Here is a 20,555-nt window from a genome sequence, read left to right on the forward strand (position 1 = left end):
CTGTACATTACATTCCTATGACTTACTTGTTTTACAACTGAAGTTGTTCTTCTTGATCCCCTTCACCCATTTTGCACATCCCTCCACTCTACCACTCTGGTAATCACCAGTCTCTTCTTTTTTCTGTGAAGTTTTGTTTTATTTGTTCATTTTTTTTTCAGATTCCACATGTAAATGAAATCACACAGTATTTGTCTTTCTCTGTCTGACTTATTTCACTGAGCATCGTACTCTTAAGGTCTCTGCATGTTGTTGCAAATGGCAGGATTTCATCCTTTTTTATGGATGAGTAGTGCCCCTTTGTATATATACCACATCTTATCTAGTCATCTATTGATAATAAACACAGGTTGTTTCCATATCTTGGCTATTGTAAATAGTTCTATGATGAACATAGGGATGCATGTATCTTTTAAAATTAGTGTTTTGTTTCCTTGGATAAATACCCAGAAATGGAATTGCTGGATCATAGGTAGTTCTATTTTTAATTTTTTAGGACCCTCTATACTGTTTCCCAGAGTAGCCACACCAATTTACATTCTCACTAATGGTGCACAAAGTGACTTTTTCACCACATCGTCACCAACACTTATGTCATTTTGATAACACCATTCTTAGGAGTGAAGTGATACCTCCTTGTAGTTTGACTTATATTTACTTGATGATTAATGATTTTGAGCATCTTCTCATGTGCCTGTTGGCCTTCTGTATGCATGTGGCTGTCCAGTTTCCCCAAATCATTTACTGAAGAGACTGTTCTTTCCCATTGTATATTCTTGCCTCTTTTCTTGTAAATTCATTGACCATATATTCTTGGGTTTATTTCTGGGCTCTCTATTCTGTTCTATTGATCTATGTGTCTGATTTTATGCTAATACCATATTGTTTTGATTATTATCATCTCATAATATAGTTTGAAATCAGAGGATATAATACTCTCAGCTTTGTTCTTTTTTATCCAGATTGCTTTGTCTATTTGAAATCATTTGTGGTTCCATACAAATTTTAGGATTGTATGTTCTATTCCTGTGAAAAGTGCCATTAGAATTTTGATAGGGATTGCACTGAATCTTTAGATTGCTTCAGATAATATGGACATTTTTACAATATTAACTCTTCAAATGCATGAGCATGGACTATCTTTCCATTTATTTGAGTTATCTTTAATTTCTTTCATCAATGTCTATTTATAGTTTTTAGTGTATAGATCTTTCATCTCCTTGCTTAAATCTATACCTAGGTATTTTATTCTTTTTGATTCAATTTTAAATGGGATTGTTTTCTTAATATCTCTTCTGATAGTTTGTTGTTAGTGTATGAGAATACAACCAATTTTTATATAGTATATAAAAAATCACTGTATACATACAAAATGACTTGTATACTACAACCCAATTCATTTATTAGTTCTAATAGTTTTTTGGTGGAGTCTTTAGGTTTTCTATATGTAAAATCGTGTCATCTGTGAATAGTAAAGTTTTACTTCTTCCTTTCTAGTTTTGATGGTTTTTATTTCTTTTTCCTGCCTAATTTCCCTGGCTAGGAATTCCAATACTGTGTTGAATAAAAGTGGCAAGAGTGGGAATTCTTGTCTCATTCCTAATCTTTTTTTTTATATTGTTAATGTACAATTACTTGAACAACATTATGGTAACTAGACTCCCCCTATTATCAAGTCCCCCCCCACATACCCCATTACAGTCACTGTCCATCAGCATAGTAAGATGCTATAGAATCATTACTTGTCTTCTCTGTATATAATGCCCTTCCCGTGTCCCCCACCGCTACATTATGTTTGCTAATCATAGTGCCCCTTTTCCCCCTTATCCCTTTCTTCCCACCTATCTTCCCCAGTCCCTTTCCCTTTGGTAACTGTTAGTCCATTCTTGGGTTCTGTGAGTCTGCTGCTGTTTTGTTCCTTCAGTTTTTCTTTGTTCTTATACTCCACATATGAGTGAAATCATTTGGTACTTGTCTTTCTCTGTCTTGCTTATTTTACTGAGCATAATACCCTCTAGCTCCAGCCATGTTGTTGCAAATGGTAGGATTTGTTTTCTTCTTGTGGCTGAATGATATTCCATTGTGTATATGTACCACATCTTTATCCATTCATCTACTGATGGACACTTAGGTTGCTTCCATGTCTTGGCTATTGTAAATAGTGCTGCAATAAACATAGGGGTGCATATGTCTTTTTCAAACTGGGCTCCTGCATTATTAGGGTAAATTCCTAGGAGTGGAATTCCTGGATCAAATGGTATTTCTATTTTGAGCTTTTTGAGGAACCTCCATACTGCTTTCCACAGTGGTTGAACTAATTTACATTCCCACCAGCAGTGTAGGAGGGGTTCCCCTTTCTCCACATCCTCACCAACATTTGTTGTTGCTTGTCTTTTGGATATTGGCCATCCTAACTGGTGTAAGATGATATCTCCTTGTGGTTTTAATTTGCATTTCTCTGATGATTAGCAATGTGGAGCATTTTTTCATGTGCCTGTTGGCCATCTGAATTTCTTCTTTGGAGAAGTGTCTGTTCAGCTTCTCTCATTCCTGATCTTAAGGAGAAAGCTTTCAGCTTTTCACCATTGAGGATAATGTTAGCTGTGCACTTGTTAAATAGGGCCTTTATTATGTTGAGGTATGTTCCATTCTATACTAATTTTGTTGAGGCCTCTCTTTTTTCTCAGTGAGTCTAAAAGTTTGTCAATTTTATTTATTTTTTTCAAATAACTAGCTTTTGGTTTCGTTGATCATTTCTGTTATCTCTTTAGTCTTTATTCATCTTTATTATTTCCTTCAATTAATTTTGAGGTTTGTTTTTCTTTTTCTAGTTCCTTTTGGTGTAGTTAGTTTACTTGAGATTTTTCTTGTTTCTTAAGGTAGGCCTATATTGCTATAAACTTCCCTTTTAGAACTGCTTTTGTTATATTCAATAGATTTTGATGTGTTGTAGTTCCATAGTCATTTGTTTCTATGTATTTTTTATTTTTTTCTTTGATTTCTTTGTTGATCCATTTGGTTGTTCAGTAGTATCTTGTTTAGTCTCCACATATTTGTAAAATTTTCAGTTTTCTTTTTGTAATTGGTTTCTAGTTTCATACCAGTGTCAGAAAAGATGCTTAATATAATTTCAACCTTCTTAAATTTATTGAGACTTGTGGTCTAGCATATGATCTATCTGGAGAATGTTCCATGTGCACTTGAGAAGAATGTGTATTCTGCTGCTTTTGGTTGGAACGTTCTGTATATATCTAGTTAAGTCCATCTGGTCTAATGTGTCATTTAAGGCCTCTGTTTCCTTATTGATTTTCTGTTGGGATGATCTATCCATTGATATAAGTGAGGTATTAAAGTTCCCTACTATTATTATATTGCTGTAAATTTCTCCCTTTACATCTATGAATGTTTGCTTTATATATTTAGATGCTCCTATGTTGGGCATATAAATATTTACAAATATCATACCTTCTTATTGGATTGACTTCTTTATAATTATGTAATGCCCATCTTTGTCTCTTATTACAGTCTTTACTTTAAGTCTATTTTGTCAGCTAAGTATAACTACTTTAGCTTTCTTTTGGTTTCCATTTGCATGAAACATGTTTTCCATCCATTCACTTTCAGTGTGTGTGTATCCTTATATCTGAAGTGGCTCTTTTGTAGGCAACATGTAGATGGGTCTTGTTTCTTAAATCCATTCAGCCACTCTATGTTTTTTGATTTGAGAGTTTAGTCCACTTACATTTAAACTAATTATTGATAGACATGTACTTATTGCCATTTTTAGTTGTTTTGTGGTTCTCTTTCCTTTCTTCTTTTCTTACTTTCTTCCCTTATGTTTTTGTAGGTTTCTGTAGTATGCTTAGATCCCTTTTTCATTATCTCTTGTGCATCTACTATAGGTTTTTGCTTTGTGGTTACCATGAAGCTCAGATATGATAGCCTGCACATATAACAGTCTACTTAAAGTTGATAGCATTTCAAGTTTGAATACATTCTGAAAATGCATTTTTACTCACATCTCCTATGTTTTATATTTTTGTAGTCACATTTTTCATCTTTTAATTGTGTTTCCCTTATTTATTGTAGTATTCTTACTACTTTTGTCTTTGAACCTTCCTACTAGCTTTATAAGTGAGTCATCCTCTTCCTTTACTATGTATTTACCAGTGTGATTTTTTTCTTTCATGTTTTATTCCTAACTAGTGTCCTTTCTTTTCAGCTTAAAAGGGCCAGTTTAGCGGTGATGAACTCCTTCAGCTTTTTCTTGTGTGGGAAACTCTTTATTTCTCTTTCAATTCCAAATGATAGCCTTGCTGGGTAGAGTATTCTTGGTTGGAAGTTTTTTTGTTTTTTTTTTGTACAGCATGCTGAATATATTATGCCACTCCCTTCTGGCCTGGAAAGTTTCTGCTGAAAAATCTGCTGATCATTTTATGGGGGTTCCCTTTTATGTAACAAGTTGTTTTTCTCTTGCTGCTTTTAAGATTCTCTCTTTAACTTTTGACATTTTAATTACAGTGTACCTTGGTGTGGGTCTTTTTGGTTTCATCTTGTTTGGAACTCTGTGGGCTTCCTGGATCTGGATGTCTGTTTCCTTCCCCAGGTGAGGGAAGTTTTCAGCCATTATTTCTTCAAATAAGTTTTTTGCCCCTTTCTCTCTCTTTTCTTCTGGGACCCCTATCATGTGAATATTATTCTACTTGATGTTGTCTCATAGATCCCTTAAGCTATCTTCCAGAGCATTGATTCTTTCTTCTGGTTCATCTAGTCTGCTCCTGAACCCCTTAGTGTATTTTTCAGTTCAGTTATTCTTCAGCTTTGTGACTTCTGTTTAATACTTTCTTATATTTTCTATCTCTTTGTCAGTTCTCTGTTCAGTCATTCTTCTTTTGCATTCTGAGCATCTTTATGAGCATTACTTTGAACTCTTTATCAGGTGAATTACTTTTATCAGGTAAATTACTTATAAGTCTCCATTAAGTCTTTTTTCTGGGGTTTTACCTTGTTCTTTTATTTGGAACATATTCCTCTGTTTCCTCAATTTCTTGACTCTGTGTTTGTTTCTCTGTGTTAGGCAAAACAGTCCTCTCTTCCAGTCTTGAAGGGGTGGCAATAAACCTTGCCCTAAGTTTTTGGTCAACTCTCAAACTGTCTCTCCTATTGTTTCAGACTCATGGGACCCAGAAACGCAATTCCCCCTGGCCACCAAAGCCCATCAGTCAAGAGGCATCCCCTGTGTGGGCTGCACACACCTACTGGCTTTGGAGGTCCACAGAGGGAGTGGGATACTTATCTTCCAACTCTGGTGGGACTGTGTCTATGGTACTAGGGCAGGCACTACTAGTTTAGAGTGAGAATGCAAAAATGGTGCCTGCCAACACTAGCACTAACAGGGTAGAGAATGTAAAAATGTCACCCACCAGTGTATTCATCCCTGGAGAGAGTCCCAACAGTCTTATTCCTCTGGAAGAAGCTTTAAGATTTGCAAACATATCTCCTTCAAATATGGTCTAGGCTCATTCAAACTGCTGCTTTTGTGTTGGATCCCAGGGTGAGTGAGTTTGCACATGAGTCCTTTAAGAGCAATATCTCCCTAGATGATATGGTTCTCCTGGATGTAAGCCCCCTTGGTTTTCAAAGCTGGATATTCTGGGAGCTCATCCTTCTAGTGCAAGTCCCAAGGGTTGAGGTATCTAATGTGGGGCACAAACCCCTTGCTCCTCAGGGAGCAGTTCTGTATTTGTGAGGACCCTACTGATGGTTGGCCACTGCACCACGGTTCAGGTTTTTGGCGAGACTGAGTTTCTGCCTCTCCTACCCATCTCAGTACGGCTCTTTTATCCTTTGTTGTGGAGTAGCTCTTCAGCTAGTACTCAGGTTCTTTTCAGAGTTAATTATCTCATATATAGCTATAGATTTGTTATATCTATAGGAGGAGGTGAGTTGAGGATCTTCCTCCATCACCATCTTGAATTGGAATCGGGAACCAAAAACTCTCTTTTGGAATCAGTCATTCCCAGTCCAGTCCCCATATTCAGAAGTGTCAAGTCTCTGATCACATGCCAAAATAAAGGTAGGTGGTTTGGGAACTTTCACATATTCAATATATATAAAACGTTGGGCTGTGTGGGGAAGTCCTGTGACCCCAATCCTCTTTGTCTCCAGGCGAAACAGCGTATTTTTTTTTATGTTCATCTAAGTATGTCTATGCATAGGAAAAGTTCTGGAGGCATACATACCTAACTAATAACAGTAATCAAGTGGAGACTTTACTGTACCTGTACTACCTTTTTGGGAAGGAGGGAAAATGCAAATCTATTTTTTAAATTAAAAATATTTGTATAATTGTGGTAAAATACACATAACATAAATTTACTATCTTAACCATTTTTAAGTGTACAGTTCATAGTATTCCATAATTCACATTGTTGTAACAACCGATCTCCAGTAATCTTTTCATGCAAATCTGAAACTCTAATATCCTTAAAACAACAGTTCCCCCATTCCCCCCTCCCCATAGCCCCTGGCAACCATCACTCTACTTTCTATCTGTGAATCTGACCACTGTAGGCACCTCATATAGGTGAATTATATATACAGTGTTTGTCTGTGACTGGCTTATTTAACTTAGCATCACATCTTCAAGGGTTCATCCATGTTGTGGCCTGAGTCAGAATTTCCTCCCTTTTTAAAGCTGAATTATAGTATCTTTTTAGGAGCATATAGGCCTGTATTTTCAGTGAAATTAAAACTAAATACAGTTTTCAAGAGAAAAAGCAAATACAACCAGAAAAATAAACTGAAAGTAAATACCCAAAAATGTTACCCATTTATTTCTGGGTCAGGCAATAATGGTCATTTACATTTTCTTTCAGACTCCCTTTTGTTTGGATCATAAATTATTTTAACACCAGAAAAGTATTAAAACTAGAAAGGAAGAAAGGAACATTCTTGTTTTGGCATGTCACCTGGGGGAGCCCTGCCATTTGGAAAGAAGCACCCGACATGGCACCTTTGGATGTGACTCTGTGACTCTGGACATAGGGATGGAGCACTGGTGCTCAAGGCCTGGCCGGTGGCTGCAGCCCACCCCAGACTGGGGTCATAAACCTTAAAGCCCTAAATGTAACAAGATGCTCAGTCTAACTCATAGTACACTTTTGTTGCCTATAAATTTGGCAAAGTTTTATGATTTTTGTTGGTGTGTTGATGAAGCTATGTCAAAACAGCTGGTCTCAAGCATTACTGATGAGAGGGCAATTTGGTTCAGTCTCTATGGAGAGCAATACCTATCAAAATTACAAACACATATGTCTTTTAACTCAGACATCCCACCTCTAAAAATTCATCTAACAGATAAACATACAGGCAAAATTATATATATATATACACACACATACACATATATATACGCACAAAATTATATACACGTACACAAAGATATTTGTTGCAGCATTGTTTATGATAGCAAAAGTTTAGAAATAACCACTGAGCACTGGTTAAATTTTCTGATTTTAAGCCACCCAGTCTATGTTGTGGACCTATAGTAGTGGTGAGGGTAGGATAGGACTTGAAGGAGGATTTGCACTTAGTTCCCTGTATGGCATTTTGTCCTATGTTCTGTTTTAGGACAAAATGTGATACAGTGAAACAAATGCACTATGTGTCTCAGTTTCTTCATCTCTAAAAAGGAGATGATTCTAACCTCCCAGGGTTGCTATGAGGATTATATGAGCTGATCCACGTCAAATACTTAGATCAAAACCTGGCACGGAGTGAGCATTGAGTAAGTTGATCACCCAGCATGCCATGTGTAGCAGAGGGTGGACTTGCACATCCAAGGGATGGGCTCATCAGCCATGGGAGGCCAGCTCCAGCAGTCAAGTTCAGGAAGCTTGGAGACAGAAAATAGGGTATGTCAGAGAAGGAGTCGAATAGGAATATATCAGATGGATCCCTAGTCAGGACCATGGGCAGAGCTGGCAGCCTGTTACCTTGGTGGGCCTCCAAAGAGCCATACATGCTTCTCCCACACCCCTGCATGGATGCGGGCTAGGCCTGCGACTCACTTTACTCAGCAGCTTGTGCAGTGGGAGCTCCTCCTTCAGGAGACCTGTACGACCCTCAGCAAGGATGAGAACCCCAGCTAAGCCAGCTCCTCCGTCAGACCTCTAGACGCACAGCTGATGTTTAAGGTCAGCAGAAGAATCAGCAGAGGACAAACGCCACTTCCTTTTAAGGAGCTTTCCTAGGAGTTCCTCACACTTCTGCTTACATTCCTTTGGTTAAAACCTAGTCACAAGGCCACACCTGGCTTCAAGGGAAGTTGAGAAATGAAGCCTTAGAGCTGGCAGCATTACCACTCTGAATAAAATAAATCCTATGGGTGATAAAAACGTTCTGCAACTAGATAGTGGTGATGGTTGTTTAACCTCATGAATGTGCCAAATACTGAATTGTATTCTTTAAATGTGTGTATTTTGCATTTGAGTTTTACCACAATTTTTAAAAATTGGGCTTCTGTTTCTAAGGAGTAAGGTGAACATGAACACTGCAGTAGGCAATACCACATCTATGCTGTCATTGCAACCACTTAATTGCATGAGGTCCCTCTTGGCTGTGGGGCACCAGGGTTGGGAATGTGGCACACATGACTGGACAGTCTGGTCATGTGCACACCCTTAGTTGGGGGCTGGGGGCTAGGGGCTGGGGGCTGTGTCTAGGAGAAGCTGGGGCAGGCACTGGGTAGACATACAACATTTGTGCTGACATTTGTCGTTTGGACTCAGCTACCGAGCCTCCTTAAAGTGAGGCATAGCTGTGTTGGTAACCAGAGAGTCATGCCCATTACCTGAAGCTCCTTAGTCACTAGTGGGTTTTGAGACAAGTATCCTTAGGTGGTGTAGGGAAAATTCAAATTCCTATGGCCAGGATCCTCACCTGACCCTACACTACTTGATGATGTAATTGGCCTACTGGTAGGCCCGTTGGCAATGAGCCTTTATTGTCAGTGTTACTATGCCAAGAGCTCTGCCCAGTGCTCTGCCTGGAGACAGAGACAGACGGATTGCGAATGCCCCAGAGGCGGATGTGATGCCAGCACTAGACCTGCCACCGAAAGAATAAAGCTTGGTATAAATCCTTTTCCCCTTAGGTTCTCTTGTTGTTGTTTGGTCTCACTGAATCCAGGGTGAACTTGCCCAGGGGCAGTCCCCCTCAGTTGAGACAGGTGGTCAGGATATAATCTCTAATTAATGCAAAAAAAAAAAATGAAGTTAGAACACCCTGACTAGTTTTCTAGAGACTGTCATAGATAGAGCTCCATTAATCACTTCCCCATTTCATGGCCATTTTCTCCATTGTTTTCCTGAACAGCCCAGGCCAAGCCAGGTATTTGCTTTTGAACTTGATCTGCTGGTTCTTTGTAAGCCACTCCCCATGCTAAGGATGGCTCTGTCTGAGAACACCAGGGGAAGTTTTGTCCAGATGGACTGCATTTCCTCCACACCCCAAAAATGAAGGGGGTGGTTTCCCAACTTTCATGAAATGTTACCTAGAAAGAAAGGGGCAAGCAAAATGCAGAGAGCAAGGTGGGTGAAAACTAGACAGTAGTTTAGCTGCTCTCCTGCCTGCAGGTCCCCAGAAGTCTGAGTCCTGCCCATGTGCCTGAAGCTCAGAAGAAGCAGGGCAGGAAACAGAAGAGAAGGAGGCTAAGAAAGGGTTAAGTCTGCCCAGGTCTTTCAATGTGATGAAACCAGGGTGGACAGTCTGCCAAGAACAGGTCAGGTTCAAAACAGGAAGCCCCAGGGTAGTGATAAATGGACACTGCTCTATAGATTATACATGGAAAATGCTAGGGAAAAGTGCTGGAACTGGTCTCTTTCAACATTTTTTTTTTTACAAATCACGTTGGAGAGGAAGTGCACAATGAGCTCTCCAGGTTTGCCAATGACACTAATCTCTTCCAGGCGTTGAAATGCTAAGGTAATGGGGAAACACTGCAGGAAGCTCCTCCAGCGCTTGCTGGGAGGGGCCGGGAACGTGGACCACAAAGGGGCGGGAGGAAAAGGGAGTTCTGGGAGAGCCCAGTGGACCTGCTGCCCTGAGTTCTCACAAGCATCATGAATATGCTTCCCTGGGTTCCTGCAGCAAGTGTTGGTGTGCGCAGTGGGGGAGAGGCGGCACGGGAGTGCTGGGGTTCCTGGCCCGCTGGGAGCCCCTGTGACAGCCCACTCCTCCTGGCTTATACACAGAAGTGGTGCTTTTCTAGATACCCTGCAGTCGCAGAATTCCCTCAAGAACACCCAGCTTGCTTGCCCCCATTATGCAGTGCTTGGCTCTGTGGTCGCCTCCACAGGTTCTCTCCTATTCTTGCCATGTCGCTCCTACCTGGTGCAGGAATTGTTGACTTCCCTTGGCTTCTGACCTTAATGCTCCTCTCTGCCTGGATGGAGTGTGGTGTGAGCTCAGCCTGTCCCCGCCTGGATCCTGCACCCTCTGGCATCATTTGGTCTTCCTCTCCCTTTCAGTAGACCTCACCTGCTGTACACCTCTTGGTCCCCAACCCCCCTCTCCTCCAACAAGCATTCACTAGGAAAACAAAGAGCCCCACCTCAAAAAATTTCTCTAGAATCAAGGCAGATGCTCACTGTCCTGCTAGTTCTTTGACAGCAGCTTCACCAGCTTACCTTCCCCGAGTCCCTCGTTGCTGCTGGGACCTTCAGTCAGCATCGGGTACCTCAGCATGTCCTGCTCTGAATCTCACATACGTGTATTAAGTTTGTTTTATTTCGCTGTGGTACTTCTCCTCCTCTCCACCCGCCTTTGCAAATGGTTCTGATTTTTGTTTTCAGGCACCACAACCAAAGATGACAAAATGTTTTCCTGGTGTTTAATTTCCAGGCACCAGGGAACCAACCAGCCAGGCCTGGTCTCCACAGACTAAGGAGTTAAATTAGAGGATTCCTAGGAAAAGGAAAGGCTTCTAAGGGTGAGGGATTTAGCTTCATCCTACCACTCATGGTAATTACTGGATATTAAGCTGTGGCCTTTTGAGGGGCAAACCTTTCCTAAGTTTAAATTGTTGGGAAGGCAACCAGTGACATAATTGATTCAGGCAGGGATTGTCAATACCAAAAGCATTAGGTGCAAATGAGTTGAGAAACAGAATATTTGCATGGTGCCAAAATATCACCCCACAGAATCACTTGTGACAAGGGGAAAAAATAACTTTATAAAAACAGAAATCAGTGATCAAGTGACCAAGTTTAATTTTATTAATAGGAGGCCTCCAATACATTAGAGGGTTCCTGATGTCATATGATGTGAAATATTCTTGCCCCAAATGAATAACCTTAATCTATTCACCTTAATTTCTCAACCAGGGTTCTGGGAGACAAATGAGCCCTAATGATCTAAGGCATGGAAATGAGTTCTCCAGAAAAACAGCACCAATAGGGGATGGCTAGACAGATGTTTATATCTATATCTATATGCATATAAAGGTTTATTGTAAAGAACTGACTCATGCAATTATGGAGGCTGAGAAGTCTCAGTATCTGCAGCTGGTGAGCTGAAGACTCAGAAGAGCCAGTGATTAAGTTCTAGTCTGAAAGTCAATAGGCTCCAGCCTGGATATTAGATAATAGTAGAATTAGATGATATTAAACCAGGTAGTAGATGAAAATGACTGAATTTTCTTTGGCATGATAATGGCACTATACTTAGGGGTGAGATAAGATTGATAAAACTTATTTTCAAACATTAGCAAAAAAAAAATACACATGTAGATAAAGTAAAAATGGCAAAATGTCAATTATTAAATCATGATGGTGGGGAGATGGATGGTCTTTGTGCCACTCTTTCAAATTTTCTGTATGTGCTCTGAACTACATGTTTGTGTCCCGCCCGGATTTGTGTAGTGAAGCTACCCCACGATATCATGGTATTTGGGGGTGGAGCCTTTGGGAGATAATTAGGCTTAGACGAGGTTGTGAGGGTGGGGCCCTGTTGTTAGGGATTGAATATTTGTGTCCTCCACAGTTCATGTGTTGAAACTACATCCCGCTCAGTGTGAGTATCAGGGGGTGGGGCTTCTGGGAGGACATTAGCATTAGTTGAGGCAGCAATGGTGGAGCCCTGGTGGGTCAGATTCGCGTCTTTCTACCAGGCAGGAGAGAGCTTGCCTCCCCTGCTCTGCTCTCTGCCATGTGAGGATACAAGAAGTTGGCAGTCTGCAACCTGCAAAAAGGCCCTCGCCAGGATGTGACCAATGCTGGCACTCTGAACTTGGACTTCCAGCCTCCAGAACTGTGAGAAATAACCTTCTGTTGTTTATGAGCCACCCAATTTATGATATTTTGTTATAGCAGCCTGGGCTAAGGCAGACCTTCATGATGGGATTCTTGCCCTTGTAAAAAGAAGAGATACCATAACTTTCTCCACCATGTGAGGAGACAGTGAGAGGGGGCTGCCTCCAAGCCAGAAAGAGCGCTGTCAACAGATGCTGACTAGGCTGGCACCCTGACCTTGGATTTCTAGTCTTCAGAGCTGTGAGAAAACAAATTTCTGTTGTTTAAGCCCCCCAGTCTGTGGTGTTTTGTTACGGCAGCCCATGCAGACTGATACATGATACACAGACACGAGGAGAAGACAGCCATCTACGAGCCAAGGAGAGAGGCCTCAGAATGAACTCACGTTACCTCAGCTTCACCAGCACCTTCACCTCAAACGTCCAGCCTCCAAAACCATGAGACATTTCTGTCATCTGAGGCCTGTCATCAGGGCAGCCCTAGCAAACTGATGCAAGTATCATTTGCCATTGTCTCCTCATCCCTTAAATAAGGCACGGCTCCCACACAGGAAAGAGATCAAACGAGACGAAGGTTAAACTCTTCTGTGTTTCCTAATGTCCCAGCTCAAATATCTCTATATTCCCCATGTCCCTGTTCTCTGAATTTTATGCTAAGACCTCTTTGGACATGTATTCGATACCAATAAATATTTATTGAATGATTTCATGTAGGCAGCGTATTAATTTCCTAGGGCTGTCAGAACAAAGTACCACAAATGGGTGGCTTAAAACAATGGAAATTTTATACTTCTGGAGGCTAGAAGTTCAAAACCAAGATGTCAGCAATGCCACGCCACTCGGAACACTCTAAGGCGGGATCCTTCCGTGCCGCTTCCTAGCTTCCGGCGGCCCCAGGCATTCCTTGGCCTTTGGCAATGTAACTCCCCCAATCTCCACCTCTCTCTCCACAGGACTTTCTTTCCTGTGTCTCTATGTCTTTGTTTTCTCCTCATCTTATGACACTAGTCATTAGATTTGGGGTACAGCCTACATCCAAGATGATTTCATTTCAATGTCCTTAACTAGTTACAACTTCAAAGACCCTATTTTCAAATAAGGCCACATTCTGAAATTCTAGGTGGATGTGAATTTGGGAGGGACATTATTCAAACTCAAGTTGCAAATTGCAGATAACCCCATATAATTAACTTAAACTAATAAAAAGAATTATTGGGACAATTAACAGAAAAGTCTAGGAATATGGACCATCAGGAATGGCTTGACAAAGGAGCTCAGTTTCTTTAATGCAGATCTGTCTTTTGCTCATTGGCCTTATTCTTAGGTTCCATCTTATGGCTTCTGGCAACTCCAGACTCATATCATCCTTATCAGTAGCAACCCTAGCAAAAAGTATCTAGTACCTCTCCGTGAATGATATCAGCAGACATCTCACGTGCATCACTGGATTTGGTTAGGTTGCATGCCCACCTCTAGACCAGTCACTACGGCCTGAGTCTATGCCTCAGCTCCAGATCCAGGGATAGATTCAGTTCCATTGAAGTAGCCGTCCACTAAAATGCCAGTTTTCCTCCATAGTCATAAGGCCCCTGGAAGGCAGCAGCTCTGGTTTTCATGTTTGTATTCCAGAGCCCTGGATAGCAGCAGTCCCTCAAATAAATATTTGTTGAGTTGTTTTGAATTTTTAACATGATTTAGTCTCTGAGGATTTTATCCACTATAAATCTGAGACCAGGGTGACTACAGCCCATCAAGATACTTCCTTTTGTAAAGCCCTATGTAGGTAGACAGCTGACCAGCTTTTGTGAAGTCATTTTTTAAAAACTTCCGTGAAAGGGAACTGAGAAAAAAAGCCCATGTTTGGGTCGACACGGCAGGAAAGAAACCCAAGTGGTAGGTGAAACTGAGGGACAAAGAAATACATCCTCACCTCCCCGCTTCGTCCCAATACATACACACAGACCTTGGTAACAATACACAGAGTATTGTTACGCTCACATACCCTGGAGTCCTGGTGGATAAGATGAGGTTAGGTATGTGTCATCCAGTGGTTTAGGTCTGAAGTGTTGCAACTTAAACACCCGTAGAGGGCCTTGTATCCCAAGCCCCAGGAGAGCCGATGCCCAGAGAGTGAAATCAGACAGCCCTTTAACTAGATGAAGCTGGACTCAGTAACCACACTGTGGAGTTTAATTTGCTGACCCAGATGTAGTATGCAGCCCACAAAACCTCATACCACAGCAAAGCTTTTCTTGTGCTGAGACAGCTGGCTGATGTTGCAATGACTCAGTTCTTAGTAAAGGGTCTGAAGAAATTAGGGGCAGGGCTATAGCCCTAACACCACAGCCCCGAGACCTTCCTGTTTATTCCAGGGTGAGAGAAGGGGAACCTTCAGTTTGTGGGCACTGTGTTTCATTAGCAGGGACAGGGCTGGGCCTTTGGGTTTGAGCTGTGTATACACAGTCCATACATGATGGTCAGGCAATTTACTTAGACTGATAATTCAGACTTAACCACACAGGCCAAAAACATTTTTGGAGAGTGGTCTTCAAACTGTGTGAATCAAGCCCTATTTCTCCTTGATTCCACTTTGAAATAGGACTAGGTTTATATGAGGAAGCCTACTTCAATAAAACGAGTTGAAAACTGGGGGTTCTGAGGACTTCCCATTCATCATAGCAGATTGAACATGTGCATACGTCCCAGCTTCTTCCTCAAACCCCACAAAGATGTAAGTAAAGACTTTAAAAAAATTTAAAGGCATATATCCATAGGAGAGATAAGAGTAGAAAGAGGACGAAAAAATCCTAGCTGAAGCTATCAGTGCTCAAGAGAAATAAATTTACTTTGGATGCATTTCCCTAATGTGAAATATATATCCAATAATAATTTGTCAGTCACTGTTACATCAATCCGCACTCACTGAAATATTCGCCACCATTGTGTGACCGTATGTGCATGCTGTGTTGGTTGGTTTAATTTTACATGAATTTATGCTCTCCAAAGAACCCATCTTAGAGATCTTAGAGTGATGTTGGCAGAAAGAAGACAGCAGGGGATTTAAATATATCTGTGTGAATCTATAACATCAAATAGTATTTTTCAACCCCAGCAGTGCATTAGAATCACCTTCAAGTGCTTATTGAAATGGGAATGCTTATTAAAAATACATATCCCTGTACCCTATCCCAGATACAGGAAACAGAACAGGATTGTGGATAGGGGACTTGCCAGGAATCTGTTTTTCCTTCACTTTTTATTTTGAAAATGTTCAAATTGATAGAAAAGTTGAAAGCATATAACGCTCCCCCCTATACCTTCCACCTAGATTCCACAGTTATTAGCGTGTCACTACATTTGGGTTTTTTTCACCCTCTATCTCTCTGGCCATAAAAAATCTTTACTGAGACACATTAAAGTAAATTTCAGACATCCTGTCATTTCACCTTTGTTGTAGGTTGAGTTATGTTCCCCCCAAAATAGGCTAAAATCTCAACCCCTGGTACCAGTGAATGTGACCATTTATAAATAGGGGGTCTTTGCAGATGTAACCAAGTTACGATGAGAAGATACTTGATGAGGGTGGGTCCTATCCAAGAACTGGAGTCATTATAATGAGAGAGAAACCCGAACACCAGAAACTAGGAAGAATCTTCCTCAAGAGCCTTAAGATAGCATGGCCCCGCTGATAGCTTGATTTCAGACTTCTAGCCTCCTGAACTGTGAGAGGTTTTCTGTCGCAAAACACCCAGTTTTTAATCATTTTTTATATCAGTTCTAGAAAACTAATCTAACCTCTAAGTACAGATGTTACCAAAATGCAGGAATTTCACAGGAGTAAGGATATTTTTCTCATAGCCAAATCCATTATCACATCTAAGAAAATTAACAATAATTCTGTAATATTGTAAGTTGGAGAGTGGAAATCCCGGGGCAAAATACCTCTAAAAACTAAAATCAGTCAAAGGGAGAAATAAAGTTTAAAACCCATTTATTACTTACAAACTGCAGTCCAGGGCCATCTCTCTCCTGAAGAATCAAGCAAACAAGCAAGCAAGCAAGCCCCTCCCTTTACATTCTCAGGTTCAGACACGCCCTCGGTTGCCCAGGTAATTACCCATTGATATGGAGATGAACTTCTCTCCACCCCTGAGGATATGCAAATGAACTAAAACCTGGCAAGACATTCTGGGAATGTTACAATTTTACCCACAGGCCACCCTCTAGGAATCTCGCCTTACAATCCACTCATTCCCCTTCTTCTGCAATGGTCCCTGGGTGAGAAAACTGGAGCACTGTGACCAGACTAATGACATAGCAATAGCAACAGCAATAAAATTATGACAATCCTCAAGCCCAAGGATTCAGCTAGGTTCAAAGTCTTATGCAGATTAAGTCCACAGGCAGGCACTAGCTGAGGGTTCAGAGCAATCATCATGTGGCAGCTGTAGCCTGGGGGCACATTCAGGCCACAAGGACCTTAGGAGAAAATAACCTTAAGGGTGATAATTGTAATGGAGTGTAGAGAGCATCAAGTCAGGAAAAAGAACTAATGACACTTAACCTGACTGCCTAGAGCGAGAGCCACCCATTCTTTTCTTGTGTAAATTACCCGAGGCTTCTGAGAAATGCGCCTACCCTAAGTTAAATAACTAGAAGTGGGCAACAGCCTGGGAACGCCTGGGGATGTAACCCGTGATAAGTCACATAGACATGCTTGGGTAAGCAAGAGATAACAATTAAAGCGGGCAGGCAACTGGCACTTTCCCTAAAAAGGTTACAATGTTTCCCATTGGTTACAATATAAAGTGTGTTTTAAACCTATTAGATGTAGAACTGCGCGGGCTTTGGTGTAACTGCTGTGAAGATCCTATATAATCAGTACCCAAAGTTGCTTTGGGGTCGGCAGCTCGGACTCGGCCTGCGTGTCAGGGGAGGTGCTGTCGACCCCAGCTTGCTGGCTGAATAAAGACTTTGCTTGGATTTTCATCTCCGTGTCCGTGTGTCTTGTTCTCTGGGAAACCCTGGAGTCCTAGACCCTAACATTTGGGGGCTTGTCCGGGATCCGTGCGGCTTCCCTGAGAACAAAGGACGGCTGGAAGCAAGGTCTAATTGTCTGGACGGGGCAGTGTAATTCGAGGGTTGCCCCCTCGTGTCTGCATAAATCCATTATAAAGCGGGAGTTGCCATCCCGTGTATGGTCTTGGGTTAGTGACCCCGAGTGAGAGAGTCTGGGTTGGTAGTCCCGGTCCCCGGGTTAGTGACCCTGGGTGAAGTCCAGGTGACTAATCCTGGCCCTAGGGTCTGAGTGACTCGGCCTTAGGAAAGCAAGTCCGATCGGCAGGAACCTGACACCCAAGGAGGAAAGGATCGAGCTTGTCACCCTGCGGCAGTCCGAGTGGACGCCTTTCGGGAGAATCACGAGAGTTTTTGAGGATCCTGAAAGTGGTGAGGGTGGTGCACACCAGAGTGAAAGAAGGACCGGTCCGAACGAGTGCGATCAGATGTGGTGTGTGTGCTTGGTGTTATCATTGATTGTTTTATTGTGTTTTGGTTTCGGTTTATGTTTTTTTGCACTTCTCATTTTAAGTTTCCTTGTTCTAAGGTTCTCCTGCTCTCTCTGTTCCTCCTTTCTGCCACTACATCATTCCCCATGGGCACGGGTCGGGCAATTAAGAGCCATTAGGGCGCCCGCCGCTAGAAGACTCCCGTGACAGGATAAGGGGGTCACAGCCGCGAATCCCAGATAAATTCGCGTCCCCCGCAGAAGAAAAACTGTGCAACAACAGGCACCCATTCACAAGCACATACAACAGTCATCTTGTTTGAAGTGGCATCTTCATCCTTCACCTTCGTCTCCCTCATATTCTTTTTCTTCTTCTTTTTCACTATGGGTCAGACTCAGGCTACTCCTAAGAGTCTGATCCTTTCCCATTTCCTGAAGGTCAAGGAACAGGCCTTAAATATGAGCCTTGGCATCAAGAAGGGTAAGCTTGACACCTTTTGCTCAGTCGAGTGGCCTTCCTTTGGAGTAGGCTGGCCGACCCAGGGGTCTCTTTCCCTGGACCTTATCGGCAAAGTCAAAACCATTATCTCCCGAACAGACCTTGAGGGCAACCCTGACCAACTCCCCTATATCTTGGTCTGGGAAAATCTAGCCAAGAATCCTCCGTCCTGGCTGAGGCCCTTTTTGGTGGGGAAACCTCATACTGACCCATTAAAGACCTCCATCCTAGTTGCTCAGGAAAAATTAAAGCCCTCTGATCGCAGGGCTAGAAATCCTGTGCGCCTGAGTGCGCCGCCTGTCCTCCCCGACAGTTCTCCTCTCTACCCCCTTCTGCTGATTGAGCAGCCACCCCCGTATGCGGAGGAGGGGGGTGAAGCTGCCGGGAGGATAGAAAACGAGGCTGGGGAACCCAGCGGGAACCAGGCGGCCGCAGCTTCCCCAGACTCTTCAGCAGAGGGAGGCAGGAGGCCGGAAAGAGCTTCCCCACACTCCCCCGCCCTGGCCCCACGCTGGGCGCCAGGTAGAACAGGAGGAATGCAGTTAAGGCCTTGGGGGGCCAGGGAACAAGAAGGGGAGGCTCCCTCCTCCACCTCAGAAGAGCAGTGCCAGTTCTGCCTGTGCGTGCCATCGGTACAAGCATCGCTCAACAATATCAATACTGGCCCTTTTCATCTAGTGACCTCTATAATTGGAGGACTCAGAACCCTCCCTTCTCAGAGGACCCCAAGTGTCTTATAGGTCTAGTAGAGTCCATTATGTTTACCCATCATCCCACATGGGACGACTGCCAGCAATTGCTCCGCACTCTCTTCACGATGGAAGAGCGAGAGCATATCCTCAATGAGGACAGGAAAAATGTCCTCGGAGAGAATGGAAGACCCACTACCCTCCAGCCCATCATCGACAAGGCGTTCCCACTTATGCACCCAGATCAGGACTTCGGGACTGCAGAAGGTAGGGAGCGTCTCCGGGTCTACCGCCAGACTCTGATGACCGGTCTCCGGACGGCCGCCAGACGGCCCACTAACCTGGCTAAGGTAAAAACTATTGTTCAGGGGGAAATGGAAAGCCCAGCCGCGTATCTGGAAAGGCTGTTTGACGCTTACAGGCAATATACCCCCATAAACCCGGAAGCAGAGGAACATAGGTCAGCTGTAGTCCTCTCATTCATCAACCAGGCAGCCCCCGATATCCGGAGAAAACTCCACAAGCGGGAGGACCTGGGGGAGATCTCTATTAGGGAACTGCTGCAGCAGGCGGAGAAGGTCTTCAATGCTAGGGGAACTCCGGAGGATAGAGAAGAAAGGCTGAGGAAAGAGAAATGGGTAATGCAGGAGAAAAATAGGAAGGAAGACAGAGAATTTCAGAAGAGGGAGAACAAGAAGCAGAGGGAGGAGATGGCCAGGATATTCCTGGCCGGGGTGAAGGAGGGCCTAGGCCACCTCGAGGAACAGGACACCGCCAATCCCGACTAGGACGAGATCAATGCACCCTGTGTAAGAGATATGGACATTGGAAGAGGGAGTGCCCCCAAAGAAGGGAACAAGGAAGAGGGAACCCTGTTAAGACCCTGCACCTAGGAGAGGAGGATTGACGGGGACAGGGCTCAGCACCCCTCCCCGAGTCCTGGGTAATCCTGTGCATGGAGGGGACTCCCATTGGGTTCATGGTAGATACTGGGGCACAATATTCAGTTCTTAACCAGGCCCACGGTCCCCTGAACCCAGGACGCACAAGTATAGTCCAGGGAGCAACAGGGTCCAAGAAATGTGCCTGGACCACTAGCAGAAAAGTGGACCTAGGAAGGCATCAGGTCTCTCACTCGTTTCTGGTTGTACCTGAGAGCCCCGCACCATTGTTAAGTAGAGACTTACTAACCAAGGTTGGGGCACACATTCATTTTAAACCCGAAGGGATAAAAATCATGGACAAAGAAGGGCAGCCCTTACAACCGGCGCATGTGTTAACTCTGTCCCTGGCCAACGAACATCGTCTGTTTCAGGTGGATCAAGAAAAGGGGGGCCGGGGAGAAATGGACTCTTGGTTACAGAGGTTCCCTTCCGCATGGGCCGAGACCGGAGGAATTGGTCTCGCTAAACACCTAACCCCAGTCGTTGTTCAACTCAAAGATGCGGCTCTACCCATCCGGGTCCGGCAATATCCAATGCCAGAAGAGGCTAGGAAAGGGATAGAACCCCATATCCATAGACTGTTGGAGACAGGAATCCTTAAAAC

The 20,555-nt window shown here is 43.0% G+C and overlaps 1 long non-coding RNA gene across 1 annotated transcript in view; it reads right to left on the reverse strand.

Annotated features, from left to right (window-relative positions):
* Positions 1-16,351, reverse strand: part of LOC140849839 (uncharacterized) — a 45,434-nt gene extending 29,083 nt beyond the window's left edge. Inside the window, exon 1 of the long non-coding RNA XR_012132080.1 lies at positions 16,316-16,351. This is a non-coding gene — a long non-coding RNA (uncharacterized lncRNA). The remainder of the gene's footprint in view (positions 1-16,315) is intronic.
* Positions 16,352-20,555: the final 4,204 nt, after the last annotated feature.

Source organism: Manis javanica, chromosome 6, assembly GCF_040802235.1.
Source record: "Manis javanica isolate MJ-LG chromosome 6, MJ_LKY, whole genome shotgun sequence".
Lineage (NCBI taxonomy): Eukaryota > Metazoa > Chordata > Mammalia > Pholidota > Manidae > Manis > Manis javanica.